Here is a 23,000-nt window from a genome sequence, read left to right on the forward strand (position 1 = left end):
TCTTCTTAATGCACCCCAGGATCCCATTGGCCTTCTTGGCAGCCAGGGCACACTGCTGGCTCATGGTCAACCTGTTGTCCACCAGGACATCCAGGTCCCTCTCCACAGAGCTGCTCTCCAGCAGGTCTGCCCCAAGCCTGTACTGGTGCATGGGGTTGTTCCTTCCCAGGTACAGGACCCTGCACTTGCCCTTGTTGAACCTCATCAGGTTCCTCTGCGCCGAGTTCTCCAGCCTGTCCAGGTCTCGCTGAATGGAAGCACAGCCTTCTTGTGTATCCACCACTCCTCCCAGTTTTGTGTCATCAGCAAACCTGGTGAGGGTACATTCTAACTCTTCATCCAGGTCATTGATGAAGAAGTTGAACAAGACTGGGCCCAGTACTGACCCCTGGGGGACACCACTGGTTACAGGCTTCCAACTAGACTCAGTGCCACTGATGACAACCCTCTGAGCTCTGCCATTCAGCCGGTTCTCAATCCACCTCACTCACCACTCATCCAGTCCACACTTCCTGAGCTTCCCTAGGAGGATGTTATGGGAGACAGTGTCAAAAGCCTGCCTGAAATCAAGGTAGACAACATCCACTGGTCTCCTCTACCCATCCGGTCATGCCATTGTAGAAAGCTATCTGATTGGTTGAGCATGATTCCCATTGGTGAATCCATGCTGACTACTCCTAATAACCTTCTTTTCCTCCAGATGACCTCCAGAATGAGCTGCTCCATCACCTTTCCAGGGATGGAGGTGAGGCCGGCCACCCTGTAGTTCCCTGGGTCCTCCTTCTTGCCCTTTTTGAAGACTGGAGTGACACTCGCTTTTCTCCATTCCTCAGGCACTTCTCCTGTCCTCCAGGACCTTTCAAAGATGATGGAGAGTGGCTCAGCAATGACACCCACAACAATGTCACCCATATGAGCCTCTCCCTTAATTCTAACCCATAAGCTTTCGACTCGTTCTTCATCCGCCCCCAGGCAAAGCTCAATACATTCCAGTTGCTCCCTCAGATACAGAGCAACTCCACCACCTGGCATTGCAGGCCTGTCTTTCCTGAAAAGTACGTAGCCATCAGTGATGACATTCCAGTAATGTGAGCTGTCCCACCATGTCTTTGTAATTGCAGTGAGATCATGGCCCTGCGACCGCACACAGATCTCTTCTGGTTTCCCTGGACAGGTGCAAGAGGATCTGCCGTGTCCCTTGCCACCCTTGGTTGTTGGTCTTTTGCTTCTCAGCTTGGAATGCAGCTGAGGAACTTTTGTCATAGGGACGATGGCTCTCAGCACCTTTTTTCCAAAGCCCTCTGCGACTTGGGGCTCCTCTTACACCAGTAGTTCCTGAGCTGGAGCATATTACCAGTGGCTTCCCCAAAGGGGTCCATTCTGCCTGGCTGCATGGGACTCACGGGAAGCCTCTGCTGGAGGAGAACCTGGAGGTGAGCAGGGTCCCCCAGCCAGCTCTGGCGAGGCGGCTGCCAGTGCCATGGGGCTCTGTCCCTGGAGGGGCAGGTGTGACCGAATCGTGCCTCCATCTCCCTTGCTGGCAATGATATGAGGGGTTTCTGGTGCTCCAGAGCCGCTCGGCATTGAATAGGGGGCTGAAACTCTGCTCACTGAGGTGTGAAACTTAATGGATCAGATGCCTGTGGCTGCAAATTAACTACACACAAACAGAGTCTGGGGTAAAGAAAAAGCATTTGTGATAGTCTGCTTGCAGTGAACGATGGGGCAGGCAGAAGATGCCTGAATAAGTCTTTTGATGCTTGAAGGCTTGCTGGTGTGATTGAAAGCCTGCAGAAGGTGCCAGCCAGGGAGCAGCTTCGGGCTTTCCAGGCTGGCTTCATGCACTAGGTAATGAGATATCATTGAACTGAAATGGCTGTTAGAAACCTCAAAGAAGAGCCAGATTGAAATTCTTCACCTTGCAACAGGTAAAATACATTATACAGTAACTATGCTTGATAAAACTTTAATATACAAGCTGCATTTCTGTGCATACTGATGGAGCTTTGATGTGCTGCTTTCCATCTCACCTGGGCTGCAGTTTAATGGCAAGCAAGCTACAGCACAGGCGACTTCGAGAGCAGGAGCCCTGCTGGGGCCATGGGAGCGTGCAGGTGCCTACGGGTTGTTGCTTTTCAGGAGAGGTAAGAGCTAAAACCCTTTCTGGATCTGGGCCTGCCTCCTGAGCCAGGATGCATGGAAGTGTTTCTCATATCTGATAAAGGCCTGGGATATGCTGCCTTGATTAAAGTGCTAGGATGTCACCCTTCATAATTCCAGTTATTACGTGTGCTCAAGACATGGGAAATATGGACAGAATTGCAAGCTCTCCAATTTTGTCTCTGGAGTGCTGCGAGCTGGTGAGGGGAAGAAGGGGTTTGGGCAAGCTGTTGCAGGTGCACACTTCATTGGGAAATGAATTTTTCTTTTCCTGTGGAACGGCATGGTAAGCCTGTACCTGTCTTCTGTTAGGAGAGAGAGGGAAGCAGTTTTACTCATTACTTTCTTCTTCTTTGGAGCTTTCCAGGAGAAGTGACGCTGGGGCAGGGTAGTAGGTAGAACTGCCAATGCATGCAGCAGCGTCTTGATCTTGGGGAAAGAAAACAAAGCAAAACTAAATGTCGTGCCAGAGCAGCACTGCCTGGGTGGGATGTAAAGCTGAGGTCGTGTGACACCTGCTGAGGGACTGTGTGACAGCAGGGCCCCCCATCTGCCTTGTCCTGGGTTGGCAAGGCTGCAGCTGGGATCTCTGCACCGCGTGTGCCCGTGCTCCATGCAGGGCATGCTCCGGAGGCACTGTACCCGCAGCACATCAGACCCTCTGCCTGCCCAAGGGCTGGTGCCTGCGCTGCAGACAAATGCGCTGGGGCTGCTGAACGACCCTGGAAACTCAGCTCAGCTCGAGTTGGAGACAGCTGGAGAGGGTCTGCTTGCTGCGGAGCGTTAGCTCACTGGTTTAGTAGGTGACATTGTGACATTTCCCCCCCCAGACCACGGAGAGTCTCACCACCATCCTGGGGACACAGCAGCTGGCTGTGCTGGTTCTCCAGTGGAAACTGAAAATACTTCTACCATAGACAAGTTAGCTTTTTTTGTAGCGTTTCTTTTACATCACTTTAGGATGACTTAAGGCTCTGGACAGGGAAAGACATTTTTATTTTGTAAGCGTGCAAGATGTCTAAAAGATGAAAGCAATGGTGCTCCTGACAGGGATTTGCCAGGTGTTTGGAAATAGTTACGCAGTTCTGTAATGCTGCTTACACTGTTGTATAAAACAGTCTTGAAATCATCATAGTTTTGTTTTCTTCCTCCCACTGATTTTTTTCTCGCAGCTGTAACAGAGTTTGAAAATAACTTCTTTGGGGGTTTACTGTCATGGAAGGACCCAGAGTCAGGGACCACGATGTCGGTGTTGATTACCTGTTGTCAGTGCTCTTTAAACGACAGGCACTATGGCTACTTTGGCATTTTCTCAGTGAACAGCAGTGGATTAATTCAAAGATTTTAAAACCCATAATATCTTGGATATGGTTTCATTGAGAGGAAGAGAAGACCTGGCATTGAACAGTTGAGGCGATTCTAGTTTGGTTTTAAAAACGCTTTGCACATTTTTAATGCTGTATTTGAAAACGAGCATTAAATACGTATTCCTATGAAAATCCATTTTCTTGCCCAGGGTATAAATGTCCAACATGAAAGCTCAGAGTGAGGAATATGGGTTCCCTTGGACAGAGTGCCTCAGCCTCAGTGTTGTATAACTCATACTCTGCTCCTGGTGTGGTGGCACAGAAACTGTTCTTTGTCTATAGCTTTATATAACTGCTGTATATAATCTGCTGTAGCTTAACTGCAGCAATATAAAATAAATTTAAATGACAATTTATTCCCAAGTGTGGTCCCTGATCAAAGCTGGAGTCTCCATTTTAGGTGTTAAATATTTATTCAAAGTGCAGATCATACATTTCTGGTGCTGTGCAGGGAATTTCTGATATAGCACCTTTCCACGTTGAACACCAAAATGTCTTCTACTGTTGCTTTTTTTATTTATTTTTTTTTTTAAGCAAAGTAATTGAACATGAAATAGAATTAGACTAGTCCTTTTACCAGCAAAATTTTGTCTAGTTCTCCACTTTTATCACCTGGGTGTGCAGGTCCAGCAGCTGTGGGATGCTGGATGTGTGTCTCCTCCCCACGCTGTGTCTCTTAGTGCCTCTCCTGGGGATGTGTGGTGTTGGCTGATGGTGCTGGGGGGTTGTTTGTTGCTCCCGGCCATGCTGGTGCCACCTTCCTGCTTCGTCCAGCGATGGCACCTTGGTGCTCCAGCCAAGGACAAGTGCTCCTTTGTGTGCCGGGCAGAAACTGGACAAGAAATAACCAGTACACAGGACTGTGATCTCAACAGGCAAAGGGAGCAGACACCTTCACCACCCAGTGTAAAGGCAAGGAGGACTGGTTGGTGGAAGATAGGCACCCCCAATGGGAAACTTAAGCCAACCTGAGATACCTGTCCAAAGTAAGAGGGATGAATCTGGAGGTGTTTTTCTCTCCATTTGCTACAGGTAGAGCCTGAACAGGCGGGTGACTAAATTTACATAGCTGAAGTTAGCTGAGCTGAATCAGTCTAAGTGAGTGCAAGAACACACAGGACATCTCTGCAGAAGTGGAAAGAATAATCCAGGGCGTTTAGCATTAGAACATAGCTGAACGTTCACCTGGAGGAAGATTGCCATTTACAGATCGACCCATAGTACTTTCTACAGTGCTAACCCAATGTTCTGGCTCAGGTGAAGTTTTACCTGCTGGCAAAACCAGGAACAGTGTCTACTGATGTAGATATGTGTCTAGAAAAATTATTGGTTTTGGCAGATAGACTCCATTTTCATAGTCCTTCACAATTTTCTGCTGAGAGCCTTATTCTTTATCATTTCAACCCAATAATGCTGAAATGTATTGTTTGCTTCATATACCATGCAGTAATTCTTCCCTGAAAAAGCTCTTTGATTTACCTTTTTGTTCTTCTTATACCCATAACACTGAGTCAGGGAAAGGGAACTACCTGATCTTGCGGTCAGTAAATGAGCAATTAGCTAGGTGATGGCAAATCAAAGAACTGATAACTCTTGTTCCGTATGCTTGTGAACAAATCACAGAATAATTTAGGTTAGAAGGAGCCTCTGGAGGTCATCCAGTCCCACCCCCTTCTTGAATTGGTTCCAGTTTGGTTAGGTTGCTCAGTCCAGTTGAGTTTCAAACATGGCCAAGGATGGTGATTGCACAGCCTCACTGGGCAACCTGTTCCAGGAATGACAGGAGGCAAAAGCGTATGTACACAGAGCTGGGGAACACCTCGTAACAATGGGATGGGACTGGCAGCACAGCGGGCAGTGACGTCAGCTCTCCAGCTTAGCTACTGAATGATAGTCACCAGAAATATTTTGCATATTTTGTTCCCAGTGGCACAAGCCACTTCATTTAATCCAGGAGCATTTCTATATGCTTTTGAACTAAAAGGAAGGCATGGCAACTTCTGAGATTTAGGCAGCCTTATTTAGAAGTAAACTTCAAATATTTAACCACTGCATAGTGTCTTGTTAAATAGGAGTCTCATGTTTGCAAGACTAAGAATGAGGGTCATGCTCTGTATCTGATGAAATTAATGCCAGTTCTGACTCTAAGGATGAAACTCTGAATGAGTCTATAGGAGCAATTTATCATCACAGGAGTGAAGCATCATCTTCTTTCTTACGTAGCAGAGGTTAGGACAGAAACTCATTGACGTTCTCCAAGAGGAGAACTGGGGCACAGTGAGATTCTGATTACTGTTCTGTTGTTGGAAATTGAGAGAAAATCCCATAAAACAACATTGGAGCATAGCAGCAATAAGCTACCTGAGAATGAAGCCCATAATCTCTTCCCTCTGAGGGTGACGGAGCACTGGAACAGGCTGCCCAGGGAGGTTGTGGAGTCTCCTTCTCTGGAGATATTCAAGACCCGCCTGAACAAGGTCCTCTGCAGCTTGCTGTAGGTGACCCTGCTTCGGCAGGAGGGTTGGACTAGATGACCCACAGAGGTCCCTTCCAACCCCTACTATTCTGTGATTCTGTGATTCTGTGATCTCTTTGTGATGTACGTGTTTTCTCTGTAGCCTAATTTAAGAACAAATTCTTAATTTGTTTGAGAAAACCAACAGCGGCTGCTGTAGTTAATTTGTCTGGGGATACACATACTAATGAGCTGGAGGAGGATGTTATCTCTGTCCTTTTACAAGGAGATGGATAACACCATGATGTATGCAAGAGCCAAACTGTGGCATGTAGGTTAGGAATGAGATGGCTCTTTTGATTCCTGCAAAGCACAGTGGAGGGCTGCTCTCTGAGGATGACTGAAATGCAGGGATCAACGGGAACGGAAGGTTACAGGTACTTTCATCCACATGTTCCTGCTGCATCTGCTTGCAAAATTAACCACCACTCTGCATCTTCAGAGCAGAGCTGCCAGGACCAGGCACCCATCCTTGTTATCAGAAACACTCTTATTTCTGTGCTCAGAACCACCACCATGCACCACCTCAACCATCCTCTTAGCAGATCTCCATTGTGCACTACCATCTCTGGTTTAATTTTAGCTAATTTAAATCTATGCACTGAGGACACTGTGTTACCTGATACTGAGATGGTGCTGAGTCATATACATGCTCTCGCTGGACTTTGCCTTGGTTGTGCTTGGACAGGAAGGCTGTAGTTCACTTGACCATTTCAGCCTATAGCTGACTTTATGCACAAGGGTTAAACTGATTTCTTTCCCCACTTTTTGGACACAGTGATGCCCAGGTTTTCAGATGCAGTGGTGGAAATGTGAGCTGGTCTGGTGAGCCAGGCTGCCTGGATAATCACACAAAGAGAATGGATGAGGCAAAGTTTACTTGATGGTTTCTCTTGCAGAAGCAGGGAAGAAGACTATGTGGATGTTCAGCTTGTCTCTTGCCAGCTTCTGCTTGCCCTGTTGGGGTCTTTTTGTTTTGTATTGGTGCTCTGCCCTGATGTCCCTTGGGCACTAAAAGCATAGAAGGGTGCAAGGTCATGAGCATATTGCACTAAAAAAATACATTAGGTGATGGGATGAGTGCTGCTGGGACTTAATATAGCTCTTTACTGTTTGGATGTTTCAGCAGAAATAAGCATTTAGGAAAATGTGTGTCAAAGACTATTTCAGAAGAAATATTGCCAGAGCAGTATTGTTCCCAGGTGGTAGGAGCTTCATGTTGAGAAGAGCCCTGCTCCAGTAAGCCAAGGGAAGATCAGCAAGTACCTGAGCTGCCTGAGCATCGCTTCTGGTTTTACTTCAGACCCCTACACCTCATGTTACCGCCAACCCTTGTGGTCCCAGGCTGGGCTTGAATGCCCTCCTCTCTGGTTAGTAGGGTCTGAGCGTGAACTTCTCTGGTGATACTTGTGGAGTTGTGCACATGAGCCTAGGGGAAATCTTTCAGAGCTGCCCTTGTGTGAAAAATAGGTATTATTCACCACTCAGCTCTGATCTCTTCTTTGTAGGTAGCTGGGCATGTGTGTCGTAAATAATGCAGACAGGATTTGGCCTTTACTGCCTGTCCGTTCTTTTGTTGAAGTCTCTACACACCTATGAATTTATTTCCTATCACATGCAATAGATGGTTTCTGAGGCTGCTCAAATATCATGGACTTGTGCCACAGACTTGGGGGCTGGGTGGTCTCACCTCGCCATTGCCTGAACGGTTTGGATGAATTTCAATGGCAGCCTTCCCTGGACACTGCATGTGGGAGGGCTGTCGAACGTCCATGCGGCTCCTCAGCCTGGCCTGCTGCCTTCTCTGAGCATAGCCTGAGGGCCAGCGCTAGGGCGAAATGGGGGAAGGCTGCAATGGTGGTGTTGCACTTCTTGTTGGGTTAATTAAGCATCTGGGCAAAAATGTCTGAAGTGTCTCAGTGACTTGGGCAAATAGCTGTCTGCCAGAGGTATCTTGAAAATCACCTTTGTACATGGGACTCAGGAACCTTGGCTAAAGGGATGTGTTTGAAAGTGCTATCCTTCGTGTTTAATGAATAAGAAATCAATACAGCAGGACCTATCGTGCTGTTGGAAGAAAGTATAACCTGACTACATAGTTGAAAGGATCATCTTCTACCTCACCATCACACTGGGCAATGCTGTTCCTCTCTGGTCTCAGTTTGCCTTCTTTTCCCTGTCCAGGCTATGTCTAAGCTGTGAATGCCTAAGGCTGAGGTTAGGTTTTATTTATTTGTTTGATCAGGACCTCTCTCAGTGGGGCACGCACTTTGGCTCAGGTTTCCAGGTGCTATGGTAGTAAGGCTCCCTGTTCATCTTTCAGTTACCAACACACACTAACTTTTCTACATAAGCACCAAAAGTGAAGGCAGTGGCTACTCTTTTTGTCTGGCTTACACAGAGAGGAAACCCGTCACCTGCTCATTTAGCTGGATTTACAATATCCCAAAGACTGTGCACGTGGAAGAGATAACAGTTGTTTGACAAAAGGGCCTGCAATTAAATCCCCCACATTGCACCCTCTGCTTCAGATCAAATGACATTAGCCTGCCAGGAAGCATAAAACAGAAAACTCTATAATTACCCAGTTAATTTTAGCTAATGACCAGAGAAAAGGATAACCCTTCGTGGCATAGAATCAGCCACTGGCTTCCTTGCTTACTTTGTTCCTGATGAAAAAAAAAAAATAGGAAAAAATTTGTCCTCTAAACCTGTGGTCCAATATTTGCCCTTTAGTCCGTTGGACAGCATATCGCACCATGTCGAAAGAGCGTTGGATTGTGACTGGACATGACATACTCTAGGTTTCAATAGAAAACAGTCCCGCTAAGCCCCCTTTGTTCTTGCCTGGTTAGCTTCAGGCGAAGACAAATTCTCACAAAATGCCTTTTTCCCCCCCTTCTCAATTATTTTAAAACACCTCAACACTAAGCCGAATCGAATCTCACATAGTCCAAATGGAGCACATGGGCTCCAGGAAAGGAATTGTCCCAGAACTTACCCTCTTTATGATCAAAAGTCCAGCAGAGGAAGGTGGTGAATTCTCCATGTATTAGAAACAAGTTGAAAGGCAGAGCTGCAGAAATATTTAAAGTCTATTGTACTGCAGTATCTCCTTATCTGTTAGATGCAACTTGAATGTAGCCTGTCAGCTCGCTTTAGCTCTGCAGTGAATCTTTTTTGTCATTTTAAAATCTGTAAATAATGAAGGCTGTCTATTAGGAAAGTACCAAAGGTCTTTTTTAACCCATGTCATAAAGGAGTCCTGCAGGCTACCATTTGGAAAGAGCCTGGGCTCTGTATCTCATTTGAGCCCTAATGTGATAAAATTAGGAGCTATGAGATGTGAATCTTTAATCTCGATGTTGGCACAAATCAGACAATGAAAGTATCTGTCTGATTAGGCAGTTAAACAAGAAGAGATGACTCAAATATCCTTTCCATTTCAATAACTCCTGTGAGTTAGGGGCCCTTTGAAGACCATGTCAAATGCCCTTTTACTTTAATACACCTCTAAGTGAAATGCTGTGAAAGAGGATGAAGGCAGTTGTAACCTGAGGAGTCTGGGGTGCGTTCCAGTGTCACACTGAGGCTTTAAAACACTTGAGGGATTAGGAGTGACAGAGTAGTCCCCTGAGCAATTGGGTTTTATACCCCTTCTTTCTGCTTTCCAAGTCCCACTGGGTTTCCCCTGTCTGGTGCGATGTGTTTTGTGGGTTGGCAAATCCTCTAAGTCAGAAGTGCTGCTCAACCAGAAGAGTGAAGTGTGGGGTCTTATCTAGAAATGCTGAGCGGGGGGTGCAAGATAAACTCACCTCCAGTTTCTCCACCCTTTGAGTGAAATCGGATGCGCTGCTGTGATTGCCCTTACCAGAGCCCTTAGCCAGCACAGGAGGGGACACGAGCACCCGCTCCTCTGCCTCCCTGCACACTGTGGTCTCGGTTCCTGCTGTGGCTGCAGGGACCAAGCGCTCTGCTCGCAAGTGCCCCACGCCTCCGGTGCTGTGGGGAAGCTGCCCGGTACGTCGAGTGCCTATGGAGAGGGGATCATCCCCAGCTCTCTGTCAGGGACTGTGCTAAGCACACTGAGTGCACTCCCAGCGCCGCTCAGACTGGCAATACAGATGCGGCTGCCCCTCGGGAGGGGTGATGTGCTGGCAGCAGGCAAAGTAAATGCAGAAAGTGCTTTGCAGAGGAGATCCGCAGCTTTCTTAACAATCTCTCGTGCTTTATTCCTCTGTGTTACACTGAGTTATTTGTCCTGTTTTAGATATGGAATAAATGGCTCTTGTTCTCCTGCCTTATGCTGCAGCCTGAACATCTTGTTCTAACTGCTTTAGGCTTCCTATAGTTTCTGGCAGGCTGAACATATAAAGTGGGGAAAAAATGCCATAAAATCCCAAACAGATTTTTCAACCAGCTCCATTATGTTGTCTGTGCTTGGCTGGGATATATTACTGTGCTGGGTTATATTGTTGTGCGAGTGTATTGTGCTCCTTGGACAGAGTTGAGTCGGTGCTGCTCCACAACAGAGCTTTGCACAGGATCAGCAGAGACCAGTGGGCCTGGGCAGGGTCAGTTCTTTTGTCCAGTTTGAGCCCTGCTTTACTCGATTTTCTGGCAGTGCAGACAGCGTATTCCAGGAAGAACAAGAGAACATCCGCAGCTCTCGAGCGAGGCCTGCAGTAGACTCAGCTGTAGATGCTCGACTGCAGCTGAATTGAATAGACTGGATCAGGCGGGATGAAGAGAAAGCAGAGATCACCGCTGAATGCAAGGGAATTAACAGTGCATGATCTATCTCAGAGACAGAGAGGTCCTCAGTGGATGGGCAGAAAGAAACTTAAAGAAGTTGGGAGAGTCAAAGTCAGTGTAAGAGTGCTTTTTGTCCCTGTTAGATCCTAAATAAACACTCAAATGTTGGAACAATGTTATGTGAACTAAGTTTAAAATTTGTGTAATGAGTTTTGTGTCCACTGAAGTCCTCTCTTTAAACAGCAAGGCTCCCATGGGAGGTTATCTGCTGGTTTGGAGTTTTTCCTTCAGATATTTAGGAATCCTCATGAGGTACAGAAGTGTATTCACAGTTTTTGTATTAAATATCCATCACTACTTTGCTTCTGTAAGCAAACAGTCATGGTTTCAGTACATGTTGTAGTGACTGCCCTAGTTTTTCCATTCTGTTTGTACTGCCATAGAAATAATCAGTTGGCATGTTTTTATTGACAGTGTTTAGTTATTGCAGTGTCCAGAAATAGGAGGGAAGAAGGTGCTAAAGTAATCTACAGAAATAAATAAGTAAGGATTTGTCACCACATATTCACTGGATTGCATTAAATAAATTGAATTAATAAAATTGAGTGAATACCTCCACAAACTCAGAGTTAAATTCCAGCTTACTGTGTGGCCATCGGTCAAACCAGTATTTGCACTATGTATGTTGATCCAGTCGCTGTAATGCTTGTTCTACAGAGTGTCTTTGTAAAGTTGTCTGGAATTTGATCGAAGTTAGGATATGTGAGATCAAGTTCATTGTCTGCTTCTTATTGATAAAGAAACAAAAATGTTCTGGTCCCCTCACAAGGCAAGCAAACAAACAAATAAATAAATAAATAAGCAATATCAACCTATTCCCTGTCTTAGAAAGCATATACTCTGATCTAGACATGTGAAGAGCGGTGGGAGTATTACACATCATGGAAAGAAGACAAAGGAAGGCAAGTCTTAACAATGAGAAGAAGTAGGTATGGCTCTGTGGCTCTTACATATATGAATTTTTACAGGCTTAAGTTCTTGAGGTGATACAGAAGGTAGTGGGTTTTGAGGAGGCATCTGACTGAGAAGAGATTATTAAGACTTTTCCTCCTTTTTGATACTTCCAATGTTACTTCTTGGTATTGTGATTGGTATGCTGATCTGTTTGTAGAAGATACTTTGGCTGAAGAATCAGCCTTCTGATTACCAGTGTTAACCACAAAGTCGTATATTGTGCATTTCTTGTTTGTCTGGTGGGTCTTTCAGTCTCTAAGTATCAATGCAGTAGATCCATCCGTGGCTGCATCCTGCCTCGGGGCACCTCCTGGGCTGGTGAGACCTGTCTGTCTCTGCCTACTCAGCAAGGACCCAATTAATCCTCTGTGAGCTGGGTAACAAAGGTAATATTTAATTTCTCCAAAATTTTGAAGGGAGACACCAGCTGATGAAAACCATGGTGGCAACTACTGGCTTGCCTTGGGTTATGTGACTAGCGAGGCCATTGGCAGCTATTGTAATTAACATGGGAAAAAGTAATTGTTAAGACAGCTGGGCAGGAGGGGAATAGAGGAGGGCAGCATACATGGCGTACAACACCGTGTAGAAGCTGAAGCCCAAGGGAGGAGCCACAAAGTGTAGGAGCCGAGCTGTTATCCATAGACCTGCATGTTGACTGCTCAGAGTGATGTCCTGTGCGCCAGGTCCTTGGTGCTGGACTGATCTCCATGAGGCTCCTGGGACTGATGCTCAGATGTATGGCACGTGTGATCTGTGAAACAGGAATGCCTGTCCAAAAAAGGACTTGCGCACTATGATGTGTTTTATGGTTTCAGTCGCTATGTCTTGGCAGTAGACTGCAGAGCCCCAGGTAAGAGGCCTGTCTCTCTGTGAGGTGTCGGGGAAGATTTGAGCGTGGATGGAGGGCAGCAGCAGGAGGCAGCATGCTGAACAGGCGGTCGCTGTGCCGGTTAGCAAAGGTCACTTCAGGTGGGGATGTGTTTTAAATTATTTGCTTCTCCAGGACTCAGATCTTTTCTAAGAGCTAAGGGAAGCACCTTCATCAGTCTGCATTTGCAGCTGGAAGCTTTTCCTGAAGGTTAGTACGGCCAAAAAAAGCAGCAGGGATCAAATCTTTCTTTTACAATCCAGTAGTTAGTAGGAGTGAGACGCTCCTTCTGTCATGCAGAAGACCAAAGCCAAACTTCTCCTTGCCTAAAGAAATTCAGTCCACTTCTCTTCATCATCAAATAAGGATTTTTGCCCTGTGCATGAAAAAAATCATGGGATGACAGAGTATGCAAGTGAATGGCCATGGCTACTCATGTTCTCACTTGAAAGATGTCGGTTCCAGTCTCAGCTACATGAACATTTTATACATTAATGCAACAACTGCTTGATATAAACCGTCCAGAATATGCCCCTCTCAGCAAGCCTGGCAGCTGGGCCCTTGTAGATAAGGCTTTTCCAGTGGGAGATAGAGAATAGATTTGAATTAGGTTTAATTAAATTTTACTTTCCCTTGTTTGGAATAGCTTCACAGATCAAAAAAGGATAATGATGTTTTCTATTTAAAAAATCCTTATGCAGTTAAAAATTATGGGCAAAGTTTCATGTTTCTGTATTATGGCACTTACCTAGTGTATCACTGAAGCACATGCATTTACTCAGGGCAGCAAGGACGGTATTCGGGGGACAGCCCACAGGAACATAGCAGTGTATGTACTATAGCAGCTGTTGAACATGCAGCTGGTATGGCTTTTTATTGTTTTATTTTTCAGGTGTAACACATTTTTTCATTACATTTCTAACATAGATTCACCACTTCTGTGTTCTCTGTAATGCAAGGTGCAATTTTCATTCATTTTATTTCACAACCACCCATATAGATAGCTGAATTCCTTCTGCCTAGTTCTGGGTATAACAGTTACACCATTTTTATCTTTGTGTAATTACCCTGAGAAAATAACAAAATGTCTTTTAAGTCCTCTGAAAACATCTCTTCGGTTATTTTTTTAAAAATAAGTATTTCTACTCATAAGAAGAATTTTACAATGCATCAAACACAATTGAAGTATTTGAGTCCAAAGAGAAGCAATTTCATGATTTCTTTAAAAATAACTTGAGAACTCAGTCTCTCATTCTTTCTTTTATTTTAACAACCTTGTTTATGTTGACTAGCACTGTACTCTACTCCATACATGCTGCCACCAAAATTAATTTGAAGAGGATCATGTGTGTGGCTCAGTTCAGAATATGACACTCTTTCACCCCACTGAGGATTGGGAACATGCTCCTTCACCAAGCAGCATCATGACCAGAGAAGGAGCAGCGGGGAAGTGACCAAGCATGGTACCAACCCCTATGCTCTGAAGATGATATACTAGCCCTTCCTTTTTAATGTTTTGGTCTAGAAGTAGTCCTCTATCTAAGTGGAACCTCTTCTCTCTTTTCTCTCTACCAGTTCATCAACTCTGTGGATGTCCCTGACTCAACAGGTTGCAAACCAATGTCCCGCACTGACTGTCGCTCCTCCATGTGGCCATCACTCGCCAGCTTCATCCACTGGGCATCCATGCAGGTAGTGGTACCTCTTGGCTGTGTGCCATGCTGGGGCCAATTTTGAAGCTTACTTTTTGCTGAAGCTGTACCCATCCTGGTCTGGAAAATCCCCAGGAGATTCGCAAGGCTCAGGTCTCCCCGTGCCTCAGTGCGTAGGTTTGCTTCCTAGAGATTTCCCCTGCTATTTTAAGATGGAAGAAGTCCAGACGAGCTCTCATCTTCCCTCCCACCAGCAGGCTTATGCCAGTTTTAGTCTGAAGCAAATGAGGCAGCTTTGTTCCCAAACACCCATAAACACACTTCTGTGCATTTGACTGCCTTTGATGGCTTTCTCTGCTGTGCCACTTGAAACTCTGTGACATGGGGACATGCTTGTTCAGCAAATTATATTCTCCAATTACAACATCTGGAGCTATTATTCGAGGCCTATTACATGAGCCGAAACAGTTGTGTATGAGGAACTTGCCAGGGCTTGATTTCACCTTATGGAAATGATGGACTGTGAACCTAAATAAGCAGAAATATTCCACGCCATAATTTGATCTTGAATCTACTTTACTTACTAAAGACTGGTGGCCTAACTTTGCTGTCACTTTGCAAAGTCCCGCTTTTACATGTTATTCACCACCTAGTATTACCCCTATTTCATTTCAGACTAAAAAGACACCTGCTTTCTCCTCTTTCTTCTGCTCCTTTGGCTGCAGGAAGGTGTTTCTAGAGAAGTGGGAGTCCAAAACGAATCCTTTCTTTTTTCACCTGGCAATGCTGGTGGTGCTGCTGGTGGCAACCCTTGGTTGGGAGTGGGAATATAGGGTTTGCATTCCTAACCCCTGGACTGTATATGCACTTTGCCCAATGCAGAGTGCTTAGATGTTGGGCTTCAGCCTTTTTTTACCTCTTCTTTCACCCTGGAAACTCTTCACCTCCCCAGCCCCACGGCGGTTGTCAGTGTTGTCTCTTGGCTGTTGAGATGAGAATTTGGTTCAGCTGGCATAGCTGGGTCTCCAAGACATGTATGGAACTTGGCCCTTGCTGCTCTCAAGCCTTGCTTGTCCACAGCAACGGTGCTTTCCCTTCACCTCTTTGCCTTGCTCTGAAGTTGATGGTGTTGCACAGTAATGTTGACTTTGACACACTGTGCTTCTGTTGAAGTTTAGAAAAGCTGCAAAGGTGCCAGCTCCTGAATTCTGAGGCTACAGCAAACACTTTAAAGGGTATCTTTTGCTGGTACAAACACTGAGAAGTAATATTGTCTGCCTGTCTGTATTTATTATCTCATATGCAAGGAGACAGTGCTGCAGTCCTTCACTATATTGCCAGCAATACAAATGTCTGCAGGAAGCCCCTCAATTTTGCCATAAACTACCACTCACATGTTTTCCTCCTTGTCAGTTTTTTTAAAGGGATTGTTAAGTTCCCCTCAGACAGACTCTCATGGTGTTGCAGGTTGGGAGCTTTCTGCATTATTCCGCTGCTTCATAACGTGTGGGAAGAAATACTGCTTACCAAACAGGAGGTGAGATGAAGCGGAGGCTCTGCCATCCCATCATATGTTGTGGAACCTACTGAACACCCCTTAGCTCTTTTTTAATGCAGGGGAAAAAAAACTCAATGTTTTGAGTGGTTTGATTTCAGTTCAAGCAGAAAGACTGATTTGGAGCTGTGATGAAGCCCGCTGGATGCCAAGTGTCCCAACTCCTGGGGATGTCCCACTGAGGGGCTGCGCAGCCACTCCCAGCACCTGAATCCTGTGGTTCCAGTGGGTGCCGGCAGGCGTTGCTCATTAGCCAATGTATAATTCACGTGAAGAGGGAAAAACAAAGGAAAAAAGAACACTATGAATTTGAAGATCAAAGACATTATTTAAGGTTTCATATGTTTTTTCTCAAGGGCCCATGATCCAGGTCCTCATAGCAGTTATGTGTGAGATGCATCAAGGTGGCCTGACGTTCATGTGAAATTCTTTTGACAAGTCTAGACTGACGCAGGTGAGGAAAGTTAATGAAACAAAATCTCCTTCAATGAAATTAAGAAACTTATTAACTCAGCAGCTTTGGGGAAATACTTCCAATCTAGATGGACACCTGACAAGAGTCCCATCAGATTTTCATAGATGCAATTAATTCCTTCTATTTAGAAACACTCAGTTAGAAGCTTGCAGGTTGCAACCTGTATCATTAAAATTCTATTAACGCTCAAAACCACTGCTACTGACATTAAAGATCTGACCTGATTAAAGGGCTGGCATGGGCTTCCCTGCACAGAGCTGTGTCCTGCAGCACAGCTGCACCCTTCCTGCCTCACCAGCACTGTCCTTCCCAAGCCTCCTATCATATTAGAAATATCCGAAGACCCATATACTTCCTATGGTGCCTGTTTTAGAAGTACAAAAGTGATGACTCTGTTTTTATACCAGCCCTACAGGCAGAGGTTTTCCTCGCTGTTTGTCTGCGCTTCAGCTGGCAAGCAAAGGCTCTTCTTCATGCAGCATATTGTGTCTTGGAAGTACTTAAAATCATTGTTATTTGATGGATTCCTGCTCTTCTCCTTGCATGTAAGGTGTGCAGAAACAAAGGCCTCAGCCCAAAGACTAGATGCATCTTCTGGAAGCTGGTGGAAATAGTGGTCTTTCCTCAACTAAGGCAGAGAAAGTGTGTGCTTAGGGAACTGAAAATGAAGTATTACCAGATGGCTTAAATGCGTATTATTAACCAGCTGTGTGAACAGGGTGGAAGAGAGGAGCGGGCAAGAGTCCCAGTAAGTGGTGGATACAGAAAGATACCTCACTGGGACGTATTCTGCTGTTTCACAGATAGGAGACACAGACCATGTCTATAACCGCTGCTTATTGAACTGTGCAGGCCTTGTCGACCTACACAGAAAGCACAGGAACTGCACGAAGCCTCTGGTGCAGCCAGAGTTTGACCACACTGAGCTGACTTTCAGAAACTTGGATTGCTCGCCTGTCCCTGCCAGACCCATCCTGGTGCCAGTAGGACGGCTTTGCAGAACGTAGGTGGAGAGCACTCCATGCTGGAAACATGGTGGTGTTACTCACCCAGAAACTGACGGAAGCTCTGCAGTTTATGCCTGTGCTGAAATTCGATCCTCCAAATATCAAAACTTGAACTGAAACTTTGCAGAAGTTGCTTCTAGTAGCTCTTCCAGGGTAACAGCTCAAGGGTTGTAAATGAGTTTTGTTTCAATACACCTAGAGATAGCATTCTTATTTCTGGATTAATGACCTCTGAAACCCTGAGTTTAAATACAGAGGTCATTTGTAATTTACAGGAGGGCAGAAAAGTGTCAGCTCTCCCTTAATGATTCTACTGTTTTTTTCATTCCTTTGACCTCAAACAACAAAAAGGATTTTTCTTTGAAAAACCTTTTGCTTCCAATGATGAGACTCTGTGTGTTGAGTTTCAGATGTGATTGAATTTATACTACAACCGAGTTATAAACCCTTGAAAATAGGATTTATAATGGAAATTCCAAGTGCAATCTTAACTGTAGCAGCCAGCTTGATACCACAATAGTGCTATTAACATTCTTCAAACCCAATATTCCGAATGAGTCATACTGATTTAATTCTTCACATAACCCTTTTTCTTTTTGTAATGCAGGCCTAGTCTTTTTATTTCTAGTCATATGCCAGTGGATATGTTCCTTTAATTTTGGGGGACAAAGGACACAGCTGATATCAGTGCTATGGAAATAAACAGTGTTTCCAGCAACACAGCAGGGCCATGCCTTGTATACTTCTTTATTCAGTTAAAGGTCAAGTTTTGGACAACTTTCACTAGTCTGAATTATCAACTTAATATTGTATTTGTTATTTTTATAATGTCTATCTAAGCTTCTAGTTCTGACCTCCTAGTTCTTAGATAATCATGTAACATTTAAAAGTACAACAATAAATAATAAGTTTCAGAAAGCTGTGAGAGTGAAGGTAGGAGAAATATAACTCTTTCTGTTTTCTACCTGATTTTTGTAAGAGAGATGAATAATAATTTCTTTGATGTTCTGCCCCAGTGATGAACACTGCATGCATGGCCCTTAGCAGTGCTCTGTTGCTCTAAATGCAGAAGGTGATCCTAAGAAGGAAAGGCGAGTATCAGCGATGACAACAATGGTGATGAAGTCATCTTGCTTGTCCTGGTACCTGCAGCAGAATGTATGACCTTGTCAGTCCAGAATGTAAAAATTCTGATTTTTGAGAATTATGGAGATTTTGGAAGTTCTGTAAATTTCACAATTGAATGAAATTTAGATTTTGTGTAAAAAGGGAGACAGGCAGCATATGAAACAGCTAACAGTCTGGGAGGAGAAGGGCCAAAACGACCATCCATCCTAGACTGAAGTTGGTGGGCCAAAACAGGGCTCCAGTCCCCAAATTCCCTAGTGACAGGCCCTTGCCTCTCTCCTCCCTTTGCTGCCTTGTGCCAGAGAGAGAATGAGATATTTAACTGGATATGGAGTGGAACTAATTGCTCAGGTGAGATGAAGAGACAGTCTGTGACTGTTGGCTCTGGTCTCCTTGCCCCATCCATCGGCAGAGGGCAAAGAGAAAGATCATGGGCCAAGCTGTCAGCATCAGAGCAATAAGGATACGGGATCTGGATTTCCCTCTCCGAAGAAACATTGATTTATGGGGATTTGCTGTTGCAAACATAAATGGGTGAGGAGGGACTAGAGAAAATTTGGCGACATGGGCATACAGTTCAGTCCTGCTGTAGCATAGTCAGGTCTCCCCATTACTTTTTACCACGTGTCCTTTTCCTAAGTAGCAAAAGTCTTCTTGCAGCCCATGCCTCCTTATCCTGATGTTTAGCAATTTGTATGGGTGAAACTTTCTGCTAAGTACATCTGCTGGTGAGCACAGCCGAGCTTTTCGCTCCATCCATGGGCTCGCCAGCACCTGTGCCTGCAAGTGCCTTCCGAATCCAAATACAAGTCACACTTTGGGCATGCAGAAAGCTGACAACAATCTGCCTTCATATTGATTAACTGTGGAAGCAGCGTCTGTCCTCAGTGGGGTTTGACTGCTGCTCTTTAGATCCTTAATTTCCACAGACTATTTCTGAGAGATCAGTAAAAGTATCTAAGTAAAGCAAGCCTCTTGTGAGTAGGCCTGTGTTTTCTTTAATGGGATCCTCTGCTGTAAATTCTTAGGGGTCTGCAAATTGCAAAAGGTTGAAAGGTTGCTTCTGTAAATAGCCAGAGAATTAAATGTTCATGTTCTTTCCACCTCTTCAAAACTGAGGCATAACTGGTGTTTCAGCCTCTTTTGGAATTGAATTTCTTTTGACATAATCAATGGGGAGATTTTAATTTCTTTCTTTAATAGGTCAAATTATCATAATTTAAATTAATGTTCTCCCACAGTTTAAATATATTTCCAATTTTATCCCTGTGATCTTTTCAGCAACTTTTTCAAATCTGAAGTGTCAAGCCCTCTGGGGATAAAAGGGTCACTAGTACTAAATTTTGATTGATGCAGTAAAATTGCCACTTGAATTTCTGTTATATTCTGGTTTTACATGGTCCTGAGTATACATTATGAGCTGTTCTTTTGTTTATTTAAGCTAGGATGCTGTGAGTGTATACACTGTTGCTTTTGTAATGATGAGCATGAGACTTTATCTTTTACTTAAAAAAAAAATCTTTCAGACTGTCGGAATGCCTCATGAACATTAAATCATGACTTGCCAGTGAAACAGTCACCACTGAGAAAAAGTACTTTCACATATTTTTGGAAAATCTTTGAAAATTATATGACTACTAAAGACTTGAATGTCATATTTTAAGTTTCTTGGGTACTTTCGGAAAGGCTTAACCTCTCCCAGAGAAGCCTTCCCCATTTCCTAAGGGGACATCCTCTCCACAGCTATTCTACCCACCTCTCTGCTTGTCTTTTCCCATAACCATGATAAATTTTGCACCTCTTGATTATTCTTAGACAAAATTCAGAGAAGGCGAGGCAGCTCATGGATCTCTGAGGAGGTCTGCAGGGATGTGAGAGCCCAGAGCCAGGGCAACCCAGGTGAGATGCGGGCCAGGGGCAGCTGTCACCATCCCATGGGATGGTGGGTGGCACATGGGCTCTGTGTGGGAGGGGAGATCTGCCTGCTGTGCGTGGGGAAAGGACCTTGTGGATCAAAGCAAAGCACACTGGGACTGGTCTGATGCAGGTGATTAAGAGGACACAGAGGTCTCTGTTGTAGGTGGTGTCAGATCAGCTTCTGGCAGCGACTGCCGACTTCTGCCTTGTTCACGTCTGTTGAAGTCTCCTGACTGAACTAGACCAATGAGGAATAAAGCAAACCTGCCTTTAGGAGCCCTTGCCTGGCTGGATGTAGTCTTTGAATGGACAGGGTATTTTGGCCATGTTAAGACTATGAAACGGCTTTTTCTTAGCAGGAAAAAAATCAAACCTCATACAAATTTTAATTATCAGTTTCTGATGATTAAAAGAAAATGCATGAACATTAAAATTGCATAAGCTAAGTCTTCAACAGGAGGGCAACCAAAAGACTTAAGTGAACAGAAGGATCACACCCCCCACCTTTACCCTCACCCTACAAGTGCCTTGTGAGATGAGCCTACGAGGATTCCTGGGTGTTGGTGTATTCACTGCACATCATTGAATCGTAGAATCATAGACCCATAGAATAGTTTGAGTTGGAAGGGACCTTTAAATGTCATCTAGTCCCACTCCCCTGCAATGAGCAGGGACATCTTCAGCTAGATGAAGTTGCTCAAAGCCCCATCCAACCTGGCCTTGAATGTTTCCAGGGATGGGGCATCTACCACCTCTCTGGGCAACATGTGCTGGTGTTTGACCACCCTGATAGTAAAAAATTTCTTCCTTATATTGCCCCTCCCATTACTCCTTGCCCTATCGCAACAGGCCCTGCTAAAAAGTTTGTCCCCATTTTTCCTGTAGGCCCCCTTTAAGTACTGAAAGGCTGCTAGAAGGTGTCGCTGCAGCCTTCTCTTTTCCAGGCTGAACAGCCCCAACTCTCTCAGCCTTTCATCATAGGAGAGGTGCTCCATTCCCCTGATCATTTTTGTGGCCCTGATATTCATAAGTGATTTATTTTGGCTTACTTCTCTGGTGCAGCCATAGAAGCTGTCATGTATGTAGGAGGAAAAGGTACTTTCTCTATTTGTGGTGGAATCTGTATGACTGCAGATGGGGCTCAAGGTCTGGAGCAGGCATGTTTTGCTGTATGTGTTTGTTGTCTGGCAGATGTCCTAGTGATCTGGAGATAGTATTAGGTTTTTGGAGGACCACACTCTGGATGAACTGCTGTTTTATCCTTTTTCAGGAGAAGCCATCTTTCCAAGTCGAGTTTCATGCCAGCAAGCTGCCCTCTTGACATCAGTCCCCTGGAGTCTGCCATGGCATTGGGGGTCACTTTGCAGGGGTGTGGAGGAGGATCAATGGGGATTTCTTCCGCTCTTCCTTCTCGTGCCAGCAGCTCTGTTCCCCTGTCCCTGGCTCCTCTCTGCCTGTGACTGTCACAGTGATGGCACCGGAGTTACTGCTGCTTATCCTCTCTCATATATCCTCTTTCAAGAGTCTTGATTATAGGTACTTAAATATAATTACTGTGGATTTTATAGCACTCTGGGACAAGATAAAGGAGAATGAAAACCAGTGAGGCAAATGGCCCTTCCTCTGCTGTTCAGGGAAGACTTTAAGGTATTTTTTTTTAAGGATAATTTATGAAAACCCTGATCAGATTATGCAGCCGTTCCTTGCTATCTCAACGTCATCCTCATGAGAGCACTACCAATAGGGCTTGCCAGTAAATTTCTGAAGATCTCTTAGTAGTATTAGTCTTTCTACATCTGGGGAAATGTTTTCTGAAGTGACTAAGTTTATATTTGTCCTAATGAATTTTCTGTTATTAATTTCAGGCTGTTTCTCCAATTTATAAAAATTATAACATACTCTCACACTATCCTGCTAAACATCTCTGATTACTGTCAGATTTCTATCACCACTTCTTTGTGGTTTCCTGCTTTAATAAACTCAACTGGAAGTCATCATCTGACTGAACTGCCCTTTGCTTACTGCACTGAAAATTTTACCACTGAAGATTTACAATGGAAATTTATATTACTGAGAAAAGAAAAAAAGAAGAGAAAAGAAATCATGTATCCCATCAGCAGGTCCTGGCAGTTTGCCTGGAAGAAGAGGGATGTCATGAAGGGGTCCAGCTGCGACTGCTGGACACTGTGTTGCATTCAACACTGGCTGAGATGAAACTCCCGCTCACCTTAGCATGGACTGAACTGGGATTCTTTGACAAGTAATCCTTTTCCATATAGGAAACACCAGAGAGAGAGAAAATCTCAGCTGTACTGTAATCTTAAACCTCTTAATTAAGATGTTTCTGGTGTGTTCCCAAGAAAATGTTTATAATTTATAAAAAGAAAATTTGATTCATTTTTTCATGATTACCAGCCTCATCAAATAATTTGCTCTGCAGTTGTCTCTGAATACCACAAAGTCATTTAGAAACTCAACTTATTGTTTGATTTATTTTAAAGGGAAGCATCATTAATTATTAAAATAAAGAGTTCCATCTCTGACAGAAGTCTTTTAGTGGGAGTTTAAGAAAATTATTCACAAA

This window comes from Opisthocomus hoazin, chromosome 1 (assembly GCF_030867145.1).
Source record: "Opisthocomus hoazin isolate bOpiHoa1 chromosome 1, bOpiHoa1.hap1, whole genome shotgun sequence".
Taxonomy (NCBI): Eukaryota; Metazoa; Chordata; class Aves; order Opisthocomiformes; family Opisthocomidae; genus Opisthocomus; species Opisthocomus hoazin.